At 39.3% G+C, this 19547-nt stretch overlaps 1 pseudogene; it reads right to left on the bottom strand.

Annotated features, from left to right (window-relative positions):
• Window positions 1-229: 229 nt before the first annotated feature.
• LOC147428788 (2-C-methyl-D-erythritol 2,4-cyclodiphosphate synthase, chloroplastic-like) overlaps window positions 230-19547 on the bottom strand; it is a 69066-nt pseudogene continuing 49748 nt past the window's right edge.

Genomic DNA, 19547 nt, shown 5'->3' on the forward strand with positions numbered 1-19547 from the left:
TAGAGTAGCACTTCAAGACTCGTCAATAGAGATATGAAATATCTTTTGGAATGTTCCTATGACATTAAAACGCCTCTTTCTCTTCCTCTTCTCACTCTCTCTCTCTCTCTCTCTCTCTCTCTCTCTCTCTCTCTCTCTCTCTCTCTTTGAATCATTGCTCAATCAACGATTAATTGGTAAACACAAGTAGCCATTAAAGCCTTCAAGTCTTTACTATACATTTTTTCCCTTATTTCTTCATCAATAACACAACAGTGTGGGAAACAATGCTACGGTTCTCTCCCAAGCTATCGGCCTTTTCATGGGTTATGTCCTTAATATTAACTACTAAAGGATATATGCCAAGAAGCTCATAGAGGCTCAAATTTATGGCCTTCTTATGGGGACTCCACTTTGGCCTCTGCAATATGAGGATGGCATCCAAATTGCCCATAGTATATATCGCTTCATGCATCAATTTAACAACTTCTTTCACAAAGATTGAAGATGCGGCTCCTCTTCATTTTGAATCAGTGTTTGGAAAAATTTGGCAGATGTTATGAAGTACATAACATCCAACACACAATGGACAAGCATATAATTATTGGAATATGCTTCACATCCTTGGTCATGTGGAATATTCATGCTGCCTCCAATTATTAGAGGTAAATTTGGCTCCAATCTGTGAATATCAAAGCCATGCCCTACTCTAAAAGGTAGTACAAGAGCCTTCTTCACACATTAGGACTTGTTTGGGGTCTTCTTGAGCCCTTTAATCTGCCCCAAGCCTAATGACAATGATTAAGTAGTGGAGCAATAGGAGGAAGCCATGTGGACAAAAATGTTGGGTTTGTTAGCCCCTAAGTTTCTAGGGGTCAAACTTGGAGTAGGCTTTTTTTTTTTGTAAATGGACATGAAAATTGAAAAATATTCAAAAATAAAAGATTTTGGCCTATTTTTTATTATGAATATTGCTGGTTGGAGTAAATGGGCCACCCTCAAAAAGTGGGCTAGCCCCAAAAATGCCCCGTCATCATTTATTTGACATTCAAGTCTACTTTCCCCTCTCTTAGTCACTCCTTTTTGCCTCACTCAGCTACATGAGGCAAAAAGGATGAATGAGGAAAAAAGGATATTGAATCATCATAGGTTACAAAAAAGAAATCATGTTCTACATACCAGATATGACCCCTCCTCTCTCTAGAACCAAAAATCTTGGTTTTCACTCTCTTTCCTATTGAAAGAGTATCTTTTTGGCCTCCTCTCTCTCCAATCTGCCTTCCCCTTTTCTCCCAAGCCTAGTTTTTTGTTTTGGCTCCTTTCTGGCTATGGAGAACTTGTAATACAATCCATTTTCCCCTTCTTGGAGGCCTTCCTCTCATGCTTGCACCCATTCTGCACTCTCATCTTGTGGGCTCACATACATCTTGTAGGGCTTAGTAGCTTATCTGCCCAAGCTTAGGGTTTAGGAACCTTCAATTTTCAAAGCTTTAGGGTTAGAGAGCTTCAGCTTAAAAGGCTTTAGGCTTTATGAACCTTCAACTTGCAACGATTTAGGGGTAAGGGAGCTTCAGCTTGCACAATGCAAGAAGCTTGGATAGCATGAGTCGTAGAACTCATTCAAGGGTAGACTCATTCTGTTGCAGCAACGAGCAAGAAGATAATGGCCATTGGGTAACCACAACCTTTGTGATAGGAATGTGGATGACAATGTAACCAAGCACAAAGGGATCCCACAAAGTCTCTCCTCAATTCATCAGATTAAAGTCCCATCATTGGAAGGGTTGTATATCGAAGATGAGGTATGTGGCCAATGGAAGCAAGCAAGTCAAGCTACAACATGTCTACAAATATTCTCAACTACAGATCAATGACACCAATTGCAAGCACTTTCCTACTAATTGTAAGTATTTCTAGTGTCGTTTGTAGCAAACACTATGATTTCGCATGAAGCCTCTAATGAGGAAACTGTGTGGGCATGGTGTTTGGCTTGTGCAGATATTTTTCCATCAATATTTATGGAAAGGGAGCCTCTGGAGGTGCTCTACAAAAATTTTAAGTCTCACACTTTGAGTTCAGCTCATTGCTTTATTCCAGATGCACTGTGTTGGAGCTTGCAGAACGGTCCATCTTCTTCTTTGATGTAGAGTATGGAGTCCCAACGACAAGGAACGTCTACGGGACCTTGAAAACACTTAGTCCACCAACTGTGATGGATGGTGATGGGTGGATTAAAAATGAAATTTTCAATGCAATGAAGTGTACGTACGGGTCACATCAAGTAGCGCTAACATCTTTTATGCCTCTACATCTTTTTGTTTTTTTGTTCAAGGTAGATGATGTTCATCGCATGCCTACCATGTGGATTGTTAAGGATGGAACAACAATGAATGCCTTTCTTTCATGTGCTTGGGACTTAAAGATTGTTCATCACAATGGAAATACCATAAAGTGCATGGTTGTAACAAAAAAAAAAAATCCGATACCACATTGCAAAGCAACAAATCTCCATTATATTCCTTTATCGACGGTGGAAGCAAACACGAGGTGAATGGGAAGAACTCAATTTGGACATCACTGATATGGAGCAAGTTGAAGTGCATGTGTGCAAGCAGGAGGAAGTGTGGGAGGTGGCCTTCACTGCTGATTGAAATATGAAAAATCTAAGGGAGTACTTGGCGCTTAAGTTTGAGCTCAAAATGGACTACATGTTTGTAAATTGGTGGCAACCCTCTGTATAAGAGAAAGGAGAGGGTCTTTCTTTGTAAGGGCATCTCCTTCCCTAGTTGTATCCATATCAAGCAAGCAATTGTCGTTGCAATGTAATACTCTCATATTAACATGATACATTTTTGTCTAATTTTGTGATGCAAGAAGGTCTAATTTTCAATTCTAGAAGTATTAAGTGAACTTAGAGTTGTGGCGGGTGATATAGTTACGGTGTTTCAAATTGTGGTGTTTGGATGGAAATACTATGCATTATAGCTCGAGCATTTTGCTGAAGAGAACGCTTAAATTTTAATCATCACTGAATTTTTAGGTTTTATAAAAGTGTCCTATTTTTAATTGTCTCCTTTATGAGTCACTTGCAAGGCCCATTTTAAAGTCACTTTCTTGTTTTTCAGCTTTTTCATCTTCTCCACTGCTTCCTTACTCCATCCATCCCCAAGCACATGCCATTGTCCCTTGCACTCCGCCAGTAAGAATGGCTACTGCTAATCAAGACCTCGTTTCCCAACTCCTTGCGTATGACCTAGGACACATGATGGAGAAGCTTAGCGTCATGTTCCAGGTATCTGTCGACATGGAGGCTACCACTGAACTGCATGCTAATGCATTTGAAGCGCTTACATCCTACATGGATACACATATAACAAAGTACTCCATCAATTTTGAAGATGAAGAAGGCTTGTGGGTGCCAATTGATCTCCTCAAGAAAACTTTCAAAGAAGAAAATAGTTTTCGCTTTAGATTGGGTAGGGTATAAATGCCATGTGAGTTGACACTATTGTCTCTAGTACATGACAGTAAGGACTGAACAGAATCTTCCACATACACAACATCTCGCGAGACCAAGATACACTTTTTTTGCGGATGATATAACCTGTAACCTTTTCTTTCAGCACTATATATAACCAACAAAAATACATTTGGCACCTTATCATCCAATTTTCTACCTGGTATTTGTGGCACAAAGAATATAAAAACACGTATGTGCTCAATAGAAGGCTTTCTATCATTCATGCTTCATATGGAGTGATAAACTATAAAGCTTTTGTAGGACACCTGTTAAGTACATAAGTGACACACATGATGGCCTCAAGCCAAAACAAATGCGGCAAAGCTTGACTTTTGACCATACATCGTGCCATTTTCGTAAGTGACCTTTTTGCCTCTCAGCAACACCATTTTGTTGATGCGTATAAGGCAATGTATATTGGTGTTTTATCCGCAATTAGCCAAAAATGCATTCAATACATGAGACATATACTCTCCCCCTCGATCGGAATGAAGGGTGCCCATAGTACATTTCGAGACATTTTCAACCATAGCCAAAAACTGGTTGAAGCACATAACTACTTCGGACTTTTCTTTAAGCGGATATACCCATGCATGCACTGTAGTAATCATCAATGGAAGCCATGAAGTAAAGGTGATTGCCCAAGGACAGAGTTTGCATGGGCCCACAAACATCACTATGCACAAGCTACAACCTGCATGCGGCCATTACTGAACCATCCTTTGGAAATTTTGAACGCTGCATCTTACCCAAAATACAGCCTTCACAAACGTGTTTGACACGTATTTCAAGAGGTGGCAAAGAAGTAATCATATCAGATTTTTGCAAAAGCAACAAACTGACAAAATTCAGATGCCCAAAATGTGCATGCCAAAGTTTTGCATATGAAATAGCCTTAGAATCCACATTGCATTTGCAAAATCTTGCCCACACTTGTCATACAAAGTAAGCTTATACATACCATGACATAAAATGCATGATGCAACAATCTCATCACCAAAATTGAGATCATGAACTGTACATCTATCATCCACAAATTCCACAACAAGACCAAGTCTAGCATATGCTATTTTCCGCTACACACAAGTTATTAGGCCATTAAATGTTACATTGGTATCAGAGCACAAGGTTTCATAGCATTTGAAAACCATGAGAACATAACTTAATTTGCTATTCATAGAAAACCTGAACTTCACAATCCAAAATGTGTGTAAAAAAGGCCTCCTTTTATATCAAAAAGAGCAACCCTCTCTCATGAGAGGCAAGCGTGTGTAGTCGCCCTTGTGTAGACAAGTCCAATTTGGACTCTGCAATGCACCCATGTGTGGCTGTCCTTGAGAAGACAAGTCCGTCTTGAATTCAGTCACCGGCCATTAGCCAACCAATTGGCCATTTTTTGACCACTTTCTGACCATCGTACAACCATAATATTCTAGCAAAGCTCGAGACTAGCCGTTGAAATTTTTGGTTTTCGATGAGTGATTTTTCTTCACGCACGATGGCTTCGCCTCATAGCGGGGGCCTTACATATGTGTGTTTTTAATACTGAAAATTACAAAGGGTAAATCAAGCTCCATACTTAACAGTCTCCCACTTGGAGACTGATCTCCACACCAAACCTATGACGAATTTTCATCCTGGCTTCTTATCTTTGAATGCCAATTGAAGACGAGCAAAATATCAAATTTTCTTTGTTGACTACTTTTGTAAACATGTCTGCGCATGATTTTCACTTGTGTGCACCTTTCCTAGCTTTAGTTGTTCCTCTTCCAAAAGAGTACGTATGAAGTGATATCTCACCTCAATGTTCTTTGTCCTTGAATGAAAGGCTGAGTTCTTTGCAAGATGAATGGCACTTTGATTGTTACTCTACAAGACACAACTGTCTTGCTTGTATCCAAGCTCCTCCAAGAATCTTTTAAGCCATATAATCCCTTTGCTTGATTTTTGTCATGCTACATATTCTTCTTCTATGGTAGAAAGTGAGACGACTTTATGCCCAACTTATTGTTGTGCCTCCATTTGTGAAGGTGTAACCAGTAGCACTCCTTTGAGTGTCTTTGTCACCTACCATATCTGCATCAACATACCCTTGCAAGAATATGTCAGTGCCTCCAAAATACAAAGCATTTGTGGTTGTCCCCATTAGATACCTAAGTATCCACTTCACAACTTGCCAATGCTCTTTACCTCGATCATTCATGAATATAATCACAACTCCCACTGCTTGCACAATATCTGGCTTTGTCGAGACCATAGCATACATTAGAGAGCCTACTGTTGTAGCATATGGAACTTTAGACATATAGGCTATCTCCTCTTGTGTCTTTGGACACATATGCTTGGTTATTTTTGAAGTGACTAGCCATAGGTGTAGAAACCAATTTTGCATCTTGCATTGCAAACATTTCTAGTACCTTCTTGATGTAATCCTCTTAAGATAGCTTTACTATCTTTTTCATTATAACCCTTGATATCTTCATACCAAGTATCCTCTTTGTAGCACCTAAATATTTCATTGAAAAAGATTTAGACAGCTCCTCTTTTAGGTCTTTGATGTCCTACATGTTAGCACTCGCAATCAGCATGTCATCAACATACAACATTAGGATGATGAACTTTCCATCTCCCAAATTCTTTGTGTAACGTGGTGATCTCAGTTGCATCTTCTGAATCCATGATCCAACATCCATCCATCAAACTTCAAGTACCATTGTCTTGATGCTTGCTTTAAACCATACATCTCTTCTTTAATCTACAAATCATTTTCTCCTTACCTTTTACTTCATATCCCTTTGGTTGAAGCATGTAAATTTCTTCCTCCAAATCACCGTGAGGGAATGCCATATTTACATCCATTTGCTCAAGATTTAAATCATGAGCACCCACGAGGCTTAAGATAAGCCTAATTGAGTTCATTTGTACAATAAGTGAAAATATTTCATTGAAGTCAATACCTTTCTTTTGAAAAAACCCTTTTACCACAAGCTAGACTTGTACCTTTTCTTCCCACCTTCTTCTTTCTTCAGCTTATACACCCATTTGTTATATAGTGCCCGCTTGCCTTTAGGCAACTCAACCAAATCCCATGTTCAAGGTTTCGATGTAATAAGTCCATATCCACTTGCAAACTCTTCATCCATTCTTCTTTGGATTTGTGTTGCATAGCTTATTCGTAGGATTCCGGCTCTCAAGAATCTAAGACCAAGAGATGGTTGAAGGAAGGAACAAACCTTTCTGAAAGTCTACTTTCTCTTGTGGATATTTGGGGAATAGGTTGAGGGTCCTCATTTGGTTGACGTTGTTGGACGTTGTCAACGTTGTTAACGTTTTCACTCCTTGAATCTTCATCATCCTCAAGCTCCATGTACTCATCATCTGCTTATTTTTTTTGTTTCCTTTCCAAGTAATCTTTGTACATATTTTGTTCATTGAAAATTACATCCCTATTTCTAAAGATTTTACCATCTTTATGATTCCATAGGTGATACCCATAGTCAACTTCTCCATAGCCAATGAAGAAACACTTTGGACTTTGAATTTAGCTTTGACCTTAGGCTTCTATCAATGTCCATGAAAGCCACGCACCCAAACACTTTGATAAATCCATAATTCATCGGTTTACCTATCCATGCCACTTTTGGAACTCCCCCATCCAATTCCGTTGAGGATGATTGGTTGATTAAGTATACAGACGTACTTACTGCTTCAGTCCAAAGCTCAAGCGGTAGGCCTGCATGTAGCTCCATGCTTTGTGCTCGCTCCATGATTGTCCTCTTCATCCTTTCCAAAATTTCATTTTATTGAGGTGTCCTTGGGGTTGTCCTTTGCCTCCGAATGCCATTGCTAGCATAAAATCTTTCAAAAGCTTGGCTACAATATTCACCTCCATTGTTGGATCTGAGGCATTTAACCTTGGTACCTGTTTCATTCTCCACAAAGGATTTCCACCTTTGAAATATGAAAAACACATCGGGATTTATTTTGCATTACATAAACCCATGTTTTCCTAGCCGCATCGTCTATGAATGTTACATAGTACAATGAGCCACCAAGTGATGGTGTACTTGCACGACCCCAAATATCAGAATGGACCAACTCAAGTTTTTTATTTTTATTTTTATTTCTTGATTTTTGAAATGTTACCCTCTTTTGTTTACTGTATACAAAATCTTCACAGAACTCTAAGTCCACTTCTTTCAAACCTGGTAGAAGCTTCTTTGATTGAATGATTTGCATTTCTTTGGCACTCGTATGCCCAAGCCAGTAGTGCCACACCGTACTGTTGACTTTTGTAGTTGTTGCACAAGTTGAAGATTGTGTGTTGATAGTACACAAGGAAAGTGTACCAACCTTTTCTCCTTTGGAAACCAGCAAAGATCCCTTTGGGATCTTCCACCGTTTGTTTCCAAATACAATGTTGTGACCTTCATAAAGTTTTGACACAAATTGTACCTTTGCCGACAATTTCACAAGATTCATCATCTCCCAAGTATACATACCCAAAATTAACTTTGGTTTAATCTTGGAAATGCTCCTTGTGCAGTGTCGCATGGAATGAAGCTCCAAAATCTACTATCTAGGAATTAGACACATGGTCCAATGAGAGAATTAGAGCATTTTTCTCTACTTTACTTACCACATTGGTCTCCAATTTTGGCTTGTTGTCTTGAGACTCCGAATCCTTCTTCTTCTTAGACTAGCAATCCTTCTTGACGTGGCCCTTCTTGCCTTAATTACAACATTCAAGAACGAACTTTGTGTGTGACTTGCTCCACCTTGAGAGATCACAACCCTTTTCATTTTTGAACCTCTTCTTAGGTCTAGGCTCTTGCTTCTATTGATAGTGCAACACTTGATTATTCACTTGTGCTTCTTCTTCGCATTTCCTTCCTTAGGAGAACACCCAGAATATCATCAAACTTAAGAGTATTTCTGTCAAAGATAGAGTTACGTACAACCATCACAAGGTTGTCCCAACTATTCGGTAGAGACGATAGTATAAGGAGAGCTCGCACTTTGTCATTGAAATTGATTTTCACCAATCAAAGTTGACTTATGTTGGTGCTAATGTCTTAATTTATAGCTTTACATAACGTTTGTGCTTGTCATCTTTGAAAATTGGTACAATCCAATCCTTTCTTAATTATATATATTACCCCTCCCCCTCCTTTCCCTCTTCATTGCTTGAGATTCTTTGAGCACATTAATGAATGTAAATTATAATCCTCCAACCTATTAATTCTTTGTGTAGCTCCCAAGTTTCAACAAAGGGTACAAAATCAGCTTTGCTTGTTAGTTCATCTATGCCAACCCCTGCATTTCATGGGTATCCATTGCAATTCCAACATCATACTTTCAATTTTAACATGGCCTCAGAGGTCGCACATTCCTATTTTCTCAATGGATGTGCGTCCTCCTTGGGCACGTTTTCTTCATGAGCGTTCCTTGAAGTGCATATTTTGGTTTTTAACATTGCGATCTTCACATAGAAAACATTTTGTATCCCTCAAATAACTTCAACTATTATCAATGATAAACTTTAGTTTGATGTCATTCGGCATAGTGCATATGATTGGTCATTCTGTTGAGCGAGGAGCTCCTTGCTTATCCACTCTATGTGCTCCATAAACCATAACACTTGACATGCCAATGTGGGTTTTGAAGAAATTTTCCATAATACTGGAAAGAGAAGGAGGTGTCTCTAGCTTCTCTTTGGGAATTTCACTAATGACAATGCTCTTGGATTGTCGCTCTTGTTCCTTCAACTCTTCTATATCCACATTCTCAACGTTCTTTGTTTGGGCCATAGCTTGCATATAAGAGAGGAATTCAGAACCATATTGCGACCACATACATCAGCCCAAATGTTTGTATATGTTAAGTATTGAGCCTGATTTATCCCTTGTAATTTTTAGTATTAAAAATGTACATATGTAAGGTCCTTGTTATGAGGAGAAGCCATCGTGCATGAAGATAAATCACTCGCCAAAAAACCAAAATTTCCACGGCCCATCTCGAGCTTTGCCGAAATATTATGGCCAGACGGCAGTCGAAAAGTGGTCAAAAAATGGCCGGTCCGTTGGCCGGTGGCTAAATTCAAGATGGACTTATCTTCTCAAGGGCGGTCACACATGTGTGCATTGGAGAGTTCAGCTTGGACTTGTCTACACAAGGGAGGCTACACACGGTTGCCTCTCATGAGGGAGAACAGTTCTTTTGGACTATAAAAGGAGTCCTTTTCTACACACATTTTGGATTGTGAAGTTGATGCAACAAGGTGCGTCTGAGGTGGTGAGAGTGAAGCAAGGTAGGAGTCTATTAAGGGTAGCAAATTTATGCATAAATATAAAAAATGAGAGAGATGAAATGCTTCTACATAAGCCAACTTTACAATTTTTACAATCTCTCATGCATGATTCAAAGTTGATTAGTTTCTAGCTCAATGAAATATGGAATAAAAAACAAGCCAAGAGCTGAAAATAATGCAACTTGATGAAATGAAGTGGTTCTTCAAGCCAAATTTTACATTTTTAAAGCTTTTCAAAGAGTTGGCTAACAGCTAGCTCACATGAAATTTTCAATTTAAGAGAAATCTATGAGCTAGAGATGATTGCAACTTGATGGAATGAAAGTAACCAGCTCTCAATAGAAAAACTATACTTGAAAGCTCTTAAATAATTTGGGTAAACACTAGCTCAAATGAAAACATTTTCACTTTTAGACCAAGCTATGAGCTAGAGTATATACAACTTTTAATCCAAATACTTGGAATGGCTCTAAATAGACAAGCTTTGCAATATTTTGCAATGATGACTCCTTCTTGGATCATTTGAAAGCACACTTCACCCACATCCCTTCAAAACAATTCAAATCGTTAGTGCTCTTAAGCATTTGAACATCTAATACAAGCATTAAAAGCATGCTCAATCATAAGCCCAAAATTTTATTGCTCTCTCTTGGCCATCAAACAAGCTTAATTTTAGTGTTATAAATTCATTGCAAACACTAAAATTCATAATCAATACCAAGCCCAAAATGTACAATGTCACCCAAGCATCACAGCATTGGCAATGGTAGCTCTAGGAGTTCATATGCTTGCCAAAAATTAACTTCCCTTTTAGTGCAATGAGAACTTCAATCAAGCCCAAAATAGAACCATGCACAAATCCAATCAACACACACATAATGAATGTCCAAATTCTTGCTCTTGCATAGCACATGTAGCATACATAGCAAGGGAGAGAAGAAGATTAGGATCCATGAAACGACCTCAATAGAAAATTTCAATCACTTTTAGTTGTGATGACACCATGAGAAAAAAAACAAAACGCTCAATCAAGCTTAAAGGCATACACAAAAAATTCCACACCGTTCTTCATGCAATCGTTCTTGATTTTCCACATGGACAAATCCGCTTTAGGCTAAAACACTTTTTTTTCTTTCTACTATTGGCTTCAATGGGGGCTCTTTCCAAATTTCAAATTTTTTGCCAAAATTTGTGGCACAAGGGTGGGAACTCATTCTTGGTATGAGAGCTTTTACTTTTATTTTTCGTTTATGTTTGCTCATTTGATTTGATGGTGGCAGTCTGTGAAGGTGACAGCAGGAAGAAATCAAATCCTCCAAGGTTCATGTGTGTGTGTGTGGGGGGGGGGGGGGGGGGGGGGGCATCAGCAGGCCAGACACATCGTAAACAAAGTACCTGCAACTTGCTAGCAATGAACCAAAGAATACTTGCAGAATGGGTGTGTGTGTGTGTGTGTGTGTGTGTTGAGTCTTTATGCACCTAATTGGCATGTGTGGGGTCAATGATGGTGGCATGAGCTGAGCCTGCTGAGGGGAACGTGCTGAGGCATGGTTGGTTGATCTCGAAGACTCTTTAGTCTGTATTGTACTGCAGGCAGTGCAGGTGAATCAGAAAAGGCAATTCATTGCAGGCGAGGTTAGTCAATAAAGGCGAGGCCAGAGCAGGGAAAAATGTAAAACTTTGGCATGCACGTTTTGGTCATCTGAATTTTGCCAGTTTGCTGCGTTTGCAGAAATCTGATATGGTTGCTTCTTTGCCACCTCTAGAAGCACCTGTCAAACATGTTTGTGAAGGCTGTATTTTGGGTAAAATGCAGCGTTCTAAGTTTCCAGAGGATGGTTTAGTTAGGGCCACATGCAGGTTGCAGCTTGTACATAGTGATGTTTGTGGGCTCATGCAAACTCTATCCTTGGGAAATTACCTATACTTTGTGACTTTTATTGATGATTACTCCAGGCATGCATGGGTATTTCCACTTAAAGCGACGTTCAAAGTTTTTATGTGCTTCAAACAATTTCTGGCTATGGTTGAAAATGTCTCAAAATGTACTATGGGCACCCTCCGTTCCGATCCAGGGGGGGAGTATATGTCTCATGAATTTAATGCATTTCTGGCTAGTCATGGGATAAAACACCAATATAGAGTGCCTTATACACCTCAGCAAAATGGTGTTGCTGAGAGGAAAAATAGGTCACTTACGGAAATGGCACAATGTATGGTCAAAAGTCAAGCTTTTCCGCATTCATTTTGGCTTGAGGCCATCATGTGTTCCACTTATGTACTTAACAAGTGTCTTATAAAAGCTTTGTAGTCTATTACTCCATATGAAGCATGGCATGATAGAAAACCTTCTATTGAGCACATGCGTGTTTTTGGTTGTTTGGCATATGCTTTGGTGCCACAAACACAGCGCAGAAAATTGGATGATAAGGTTGTCAAACGTATTTTTGTTGGTTACAGTGCTGAAAGCAAAGGTTACAGGTTATATCATCCGCAAACGAAGCATATTCTGGTTTCATGGGATGTAGTGTTTGTGGAAGATTCTGTTCAGCCCTTACTGTCATGTACTAGAGACATTAATGTAAGCTCATAGGACATTTATGACACTTTGTTGCCTCTTTTCAGTGGTGAAAATACGAGTGTAAGTTCCAATGAGCCAAATGTACAGTCTATGGGGGTTTCAAAAAATGTTACAGATCAGCCTATTACTGATGCAAATGTACATGATGTACTTGATGAGGAAAGGGCTGAAAATGAGCAAGCTAGAGATATGCCAAAATGGTTGGTGCACACTTTTCATGACAGTAAATTGGATGCACCTTTGTCTAGTCGTACTCGTTCAGGCTCTCTCCATGCATCTTATGCATCAGATTGTTATGCTTTGGTTGTGTCTAGCTTACATGATGTTGAGGAGTCTCTGTCTTTTGATGAAGCACATAATTTAGAAAATTGGATGTCTACCATGCAATCAGAATATGATGCACTTATAGAAAATGACACATAGACTTTATGTGATTTGCCTCCTGGCAAAAAGGCCATTGGTATGAAGTGGGTTTACAAGTTGAAATGAAAGCCGGATGGTGAGATTGATTGCCATAAGGCTCGACTTGTTGCAAAGGGTTATGCACAACAAAAATGCATAGATTATGAAGAGACTTTTTCTCCCACTTGTCATATGACTACTATGCGTTTTCTATGTGCATTGGAAGCTCATTTTGGTTGGGATGTACATCAATCAAACATTGTTACTACTTTCTTGAATGGCGACATATTTGAGGAAGTTTATGTAACACAGCCTCGCGGTTTTGTCATAAAAGGACAAGAGGACAAAGTGTGCAGATGTAAGAAGGCTTTGTATGGGTTCAAGCAATCTCCTTGTGCTTGGTATGATAAAGATGACACTCATTTGGTTAAACGAGGCTTTCGTAACAGTCCAACAGAAAGCACATTGTATGTAAAGCGTGAGGGTGATGTGATTCTCATTGTGGTTCTTTATGTCGATGATTTGCTGATCATTGGACCAAATGAGAGACATATTGCTGAATTTAAGGATAGTTTGAATGCTACTTTCAAGATGAAAGATTTGGGGCTGTTGCATCATTACTTGGGTATACAGTTTAAGCAGTGTGATTCTGGTATTGCCTTGTGTCAGAAAAGTTACATAGAGACATTGCTATGTAAGTTTGGACTTAAGGATTGCAAACCTATTGCCACTCCCATGGAAACGGGTTTGAAGTCAAGTCTACATGATGCTGGCAATCCTGCTGATGTCACTCTTTAACAAACTGTTGTTGGCTGCCTCATTTATGTATGCAACACGAGGCCAAATATTCAGTTTGCAGTCTCACAGGTCAGCAAATTCATGCATAGCCCAGGGTCTAAGCATTGGTAGGCTGTCAAGAGGATTTTCTGCTATCTTAGTGGCACTTTACATCTTGGATTGTTTTATCCCAAGGGGGGATCATTGCCGCCAGATTTACATGCTTTTTTGGACTCATATTGGGCTGGTTAATTTGACACGCGAGTGTCCACAAGTGGTTTTTGTTTCATGCTTGGCAGTTCATGTATATCATGGTTGAGCAAGAAGAAACCTACTGTGGCCACTTTGAGTTGTGAGACTGAGTATAGGGCAGTCTTCACAGCTACGGTTAAGTGTGTATGGCTCAGACGCCTTATGGCTGATTTGGGTGTTGGATAGGACACTACCAACACTATCTACACTGACAGTTAAAGCGCATTGGCATTTGCGAGGAACCTAGTTTTTCATGCTCGCACAAAGCACATTGAAGTGCATTACCACTATGTCAGGGAGATGCTCGCAATAGGAGAGATCATCTTGGTTTATATGCCAATATAGGACAACCTTGCAGATCTTTTCACAAAGGCATTTTCTTGTGAGAAGCTTGAAGCTTTCCACAAAGCTTTGGGCTTACTCCCTTTTGTAGACTGATCATGTCCTCAAGGCATGGCACTTCCCTTTACTCATGTGCCAGCTCTTGTTCACCCCATCACTCCAGGGGGGATTTGTTACCATATACATGTGGTAGTGATGTGTGTGAACACACTAGGACCGCCGGGGCATTTTTTCCCTCTTTAGGAGGTTTTCCCCCCCGAGCATTGTATATAGGCCCATCACTCTAGGGCTATCTATCTTTCCATCGCACACTAAGTAATACACTCTCTATTGTGTACCTTGAGCCTCCTTCATCTTCTCCACGCTGTGTGCGTTTCTCTGCAACCCTAATTCCAACAATTATTGATCCCCGACAATGGTGCCAAATGTAGGGAGGCATTGTAGCAATGACCTAATCGCAACCCCCACAGAATTATCAATCCGTGGATCAACAACTAGGCTAGGGCATGATAGCACGAGCATCGGATGAATAAAAATAGAGGATTCAAGAGAATACCTCACCAATGTAAGTAGAGATTAGCCATGGCAAGACTAACTCTAAACATACTCTAATCACTAATCAATCAGCTCCTACACACATCAAGTCCACCGAAGTCCAACTTGCCAATCTTATGGAGTCACAAGAACAGGGTCAACACAAGCATCCATGATCAAAGCACAAACTAATTGCATTGAATCTGGCTTTCCCAATCATCATATGCCAACCAAATTACTCTAATCATATCACACACAAGTGGCATTGAGCTCAAGGCTCTTAAACCTTCACACACTTAAGCACACAATTAGGCACAAACTATAATGACATGACCAAGAGTGCACACACACTACACTAATCAAGAGAATTAGAGAAGTAATCAAATAATTGAAATACTTAGGAAATAAGAGTGTTAAGATCAAATCAAGAAGTACATACCTCTCTCAAATCTAGAATAATGAGAGTGTAATACTACTCTATGACATAATGAAATGTAGAGAAGATAAGACTAATGAGTAAAATAGGAATTAGATTAATCAAGCTTCTCTAATTACAATGGATTAGTACTAGACTCTTTAGCATGGGGATTAAGCTCAAGGCTAGTCCATCCATAGAATGAACACTCAAGAGAGAGAGAAAGCTCTCAAAAGTGGATCCTCAAGAGTGGATACTCAAGAATGAAGCCTCCCTATATAAGGCTTCCTTTTAAAGTCTTTCACCACAATCCCTTCTACTATGAGTTTAAGTTTGAGCCTCCTAGCTGACATATACAACTTTGGACCTCCCGATGAGCCCAAGACTTATACAAAGTGAGTTGGAAATATTATGCACATCCATAGCATATCTCCTGCTTGATGCATATTTTGTGTAACCTGTGTTAGGTGCTGCTAACACATGGATAGAGATCAGGCATTTGTTGATTTAGAGGAGGACATTTCTTATTTTAAAGACAAAGGTGGTGTTATTGTCTTTGGGGATATGAGTGTTGCACAAAAAGATTGCAATATGATACTCAACAATTCAATATGCTATACATTTCAAGGGAGTTTGAGGAAGTTCATTTGTATGATCGTTCTTCAATGGATAAGAAAGAGAGAGAAGAAAGATCCAAATCACTTAAAATTTATTTTTTTACACATGTATATCTGTGCTATTACTCATTGGCGATGTGGTATCTTTATGGAGTGGAACTAATGGATTTTTATGTAGAATACACAATGGGGATAGTGTGATTGACTATAAGCTACTCTCTGAAGCCATCATGTATCACATAAATTTTTGTATCCCTGGCCAATGGACCCTAGAATCACACTATCAAACCTTATGTATGTGGAGAAATAACTAACCATGATAATCTCAACCAAAGAGAAGAGAATTTATCTCTTTGTATGGATTTCAAACAGACACTAATTTATATTGAAATGGTTGAGCAAAATTTATGGGTGACAAAGCTTTAATAGGACGCACCATTGGAAACTAAATAGGAATCTTGTTCCAAAGAATGTTTTGCCATAGAGCATTTCAATGGTATCAACAAAGGTAGATCACACAAAAGGTGGTTTGCTAAAGAATGTCAAGATGCTAGAAAATCCTTCATAAATCTAGATGCAATGATGGACAAAGACAACTATCAAAGTCATTTGCATACATACAAGGCATTGATTCAAAAGAAGATAGAAACATGGAAAGTCAAGCATCAAGTTTTTCAAGTCCAAGAGAAGGCACGTACATGTGGAAGATTTTGGAGAAACTTGAAGGGCAAGCGGATTGAGAATTTTGGTAAGTTAAGTCTTATGGATATGTATACACACTGTAGGCAACTATATGAGAAACCAAATGCTGGGAAGGTGCCATTTTATGGTTCACTTCTACTTATGCCCTCTTTTTTTGACTATTGAGGATGTATACGGCAGGCTCAAAAAGTTTCCCACTCACAAAATGGGAGATCTTCAAGGTAACAAGCCAGGAATGATTAAATGACTCGAAGATGTTACATACAACTTTGCACTTCAACATTGTATGCCTTGTGATTGGATCACTACTTTGATCAAGCCTTTGCATAAAGGAGGGGATGTAAAGAATGTAAATAACTACCATACTAAAATGATTGGGTCTCTTATGGCAAAGTTATTTGGATGCATAATGGATATAGAAGTGAGTGATTGGACAAAATAGAATAGCAAGTGTGCAAAAGGACAAGCGGATTTTGATCGATGCCATAGCACCATTGACAAGCTTGTCACTCTTTGTGGTCTCATGGAGGAAAATTGGTTGAAAGGAAAGTGACTGTATTGTTGCTTTGTGGACTTTAAGAAAGCCTTTGATACAATTCCACAAAATAATTTTTGGAGAAGGATGGAAGAACTCCAAGGACAAGTGAGTTTATGCTTGTATTTACTCGAATCTATGAGAAGGTGATATGTCAATTGTGCATGGGAAGAGGAATTTCAAAAAAAAAAAGCAAAAGTGCAAAGACTATTAGGGTTAAAGAAGGATGTCTGTTGTCACTACCTCTCTTTGTTCTATGCATCGATCAATTGGAACAAATGGTGCTTGAGTTTATGAAAGAAGAAGGCATTCAAGAAATCACTATTTGCAATGTGGTAGTGATGATTTTTCTATATGCAGATGATGTAGGCTTCTAGCACACACTTTAGAGGATGCACAAAATCTTATGGTTGTCCTTGAGAACTTTTTCTTGCATAGTGGGGTGATTGTGAATGAATACAAAAAAAAAGTTATGCTTGCAAAAACCCACCATAAGGAGAAGCCATGCATTGTGTACAACAATTAGACACTTGAAGTTGTTGAGAGCTTTTAAGTACCTTGGCCTTAAGGTTTTGGTCATTCACAAGTGGCATGAATGTGTTATGCATCCTTTGGGAGCCAAAAAGAGAGCATACTATGCTTTTGAGAAAATGTGCAATGCGGAAAACATCAAGTGTTGGGTTCTCAAGAAGTACCTTTTTGACACATTGGTGATACCGGTTCTTCTATATAAAAGTGTGTGGTGGGAGCATCTCAAAGTCTACTTGGAAAGAGTTTGAGAATTTTCAAAAGTGTTTTCTTACAAACTTTCTCCAAGTTAAGACACAAACACCATATATGCTCCTACTTCTTGATTCGGGATCTCTTCCAATTGAGGTTATGGCCATGAAAAGGGTTATGGAGTACACAATGAAGATGCATCAAACCCCCTCACATCCACGCCCTACAATTATGTGGGAAGCAACAAAAAGAGTTCACAAGACACATAAAAGCGAGATCTTGAGCACGGGGTGGATGCAAGACATAAAGAAGTGGCTTGGGAGATGGGATGCATTACACTTGCTACATGATGCCTAAGTAGACTCCTAAGTGAATGAAGCTTTCTTCAACGCCAACGTATAACGGATTGGGAGGGTTTGGATTGGTCATGATTTATACATTACACCACCCATATTGCCCCTCACGGGGGGTCATTATGTATAAATTGTGTATATCACTTGCGTTCAAGGACTATTTATAAAACACCTTACCTGTGATTTTTTTACAAATAGAATAGACCCTTTCCCTATTCAATCTTTAAAAAAAAAAATCCCAATTCCATTTAAGGGTATCCTTCTGTATGTAAAAATGTGAGAAAAAAATGAAATTTAATAACCCCTTCTGCTGCACTCACATGATAGTCACATAATAATTGAGTGACCCCCCCTCCCCCCCGCCCAGAGTATTGCCCCCAAGTACAAAACCATTTCTTTGCTAAAAGAGGAAACCGTAGCCACACTTATACTCTTGAGCCTATCCCCTTGTTAGTGATACACACTATCACAACCATTTGGCTTATCTTCCAATTCCTTCGATGCAAGACGGCGCATTGGGGCAATGAAAAAGAACTAGATTGATTGTGTACATTATGCTCATTGCAAGTTTGATAGTTGTAAGTACCACACACTACTAGAATTCTCAGCTTTTGGTCACATTTGAACTTGATTGCCTCACATTCTTAGCCATGACTTAGACCTACACAGTTTCCTCTCGCAGCTACAATGTGGGCTCTCCATTGACACTCTCATCACCACAGTTCTAAAGTATTGAGAATCACTAATCATCCCCATACCATTAGGAAAAATATGAACCCTCTAGGGGCCCTTTGGGATTAAGGTTGATTAGAGGCCATCCAATGAAAAGAGGGTGGTGGACACACTCTATGCCCTCAAAAATGTAGGGGGACAAAGTAGTCTTACACTTCTTAAATGGGCTCTTACCTAGTGAGAAGGTGGGGTGGGGGGGGGGTGGGGGGGGTGGGGGGGTGGGGGATGGGTGGGTCATATGGAACCTCCAACTTCCCTCCTTTTTGATCTGGTTCTGAAAAAATCCCAAAAATTTGAAAATTTTCAAAACTCAAATTTCATCTTCTTAAAACCCCTCATAAAACTATTTTATGGTAAAAAAAAGCATTTTTTGACCTCAAAAAGTCAAAACGTGCACCCAAAAAACCTAAAATTCAATTTTTTTAAAAAACTTTTGAAAAATCTTTTTTTGCTATCCAGAGCTCCCCAAAAGTAGTTCTTAGGCAAAAAGTGATTTTCTCTCTCTAGAACCCCTTTTTCAACCCCTCCTTGGTTGCAACCATCACACTCATCCTCTACTCCAACACACTCTCTCTCTACACCATCTCCATTGCTGCAGCAAGGAAGCTCCTCTCTCCTCCCCTACCACCTTCCATTGCCACACCAAGCAAGGATTATCCACCTTCTCCTCCCATTGCCACACCAAGCAAGGGTTATCCACCTTCTCCTCCCATTGCCACAAGGGTTAACCACCTTCTCATATCACTTTATCCCACCTACATTGTAGCAACAAGCAA

Source organism: Adiantum capillus-veneris, chromosome 23 (genome assembly GCF_014529385.1).
Source record: "Adiantum capillus-veneris isolate H3 chromosome 23, ASM1452938v2, whole genome shotgun sequence".
NCBI classification, from domain to species: Eukaryota; Viridiplantae; Streptophyta; class Polypodiopsida; order Polypodiales; family Pteridaceae; genus Adiantum; species Adiantum capillus-veneris.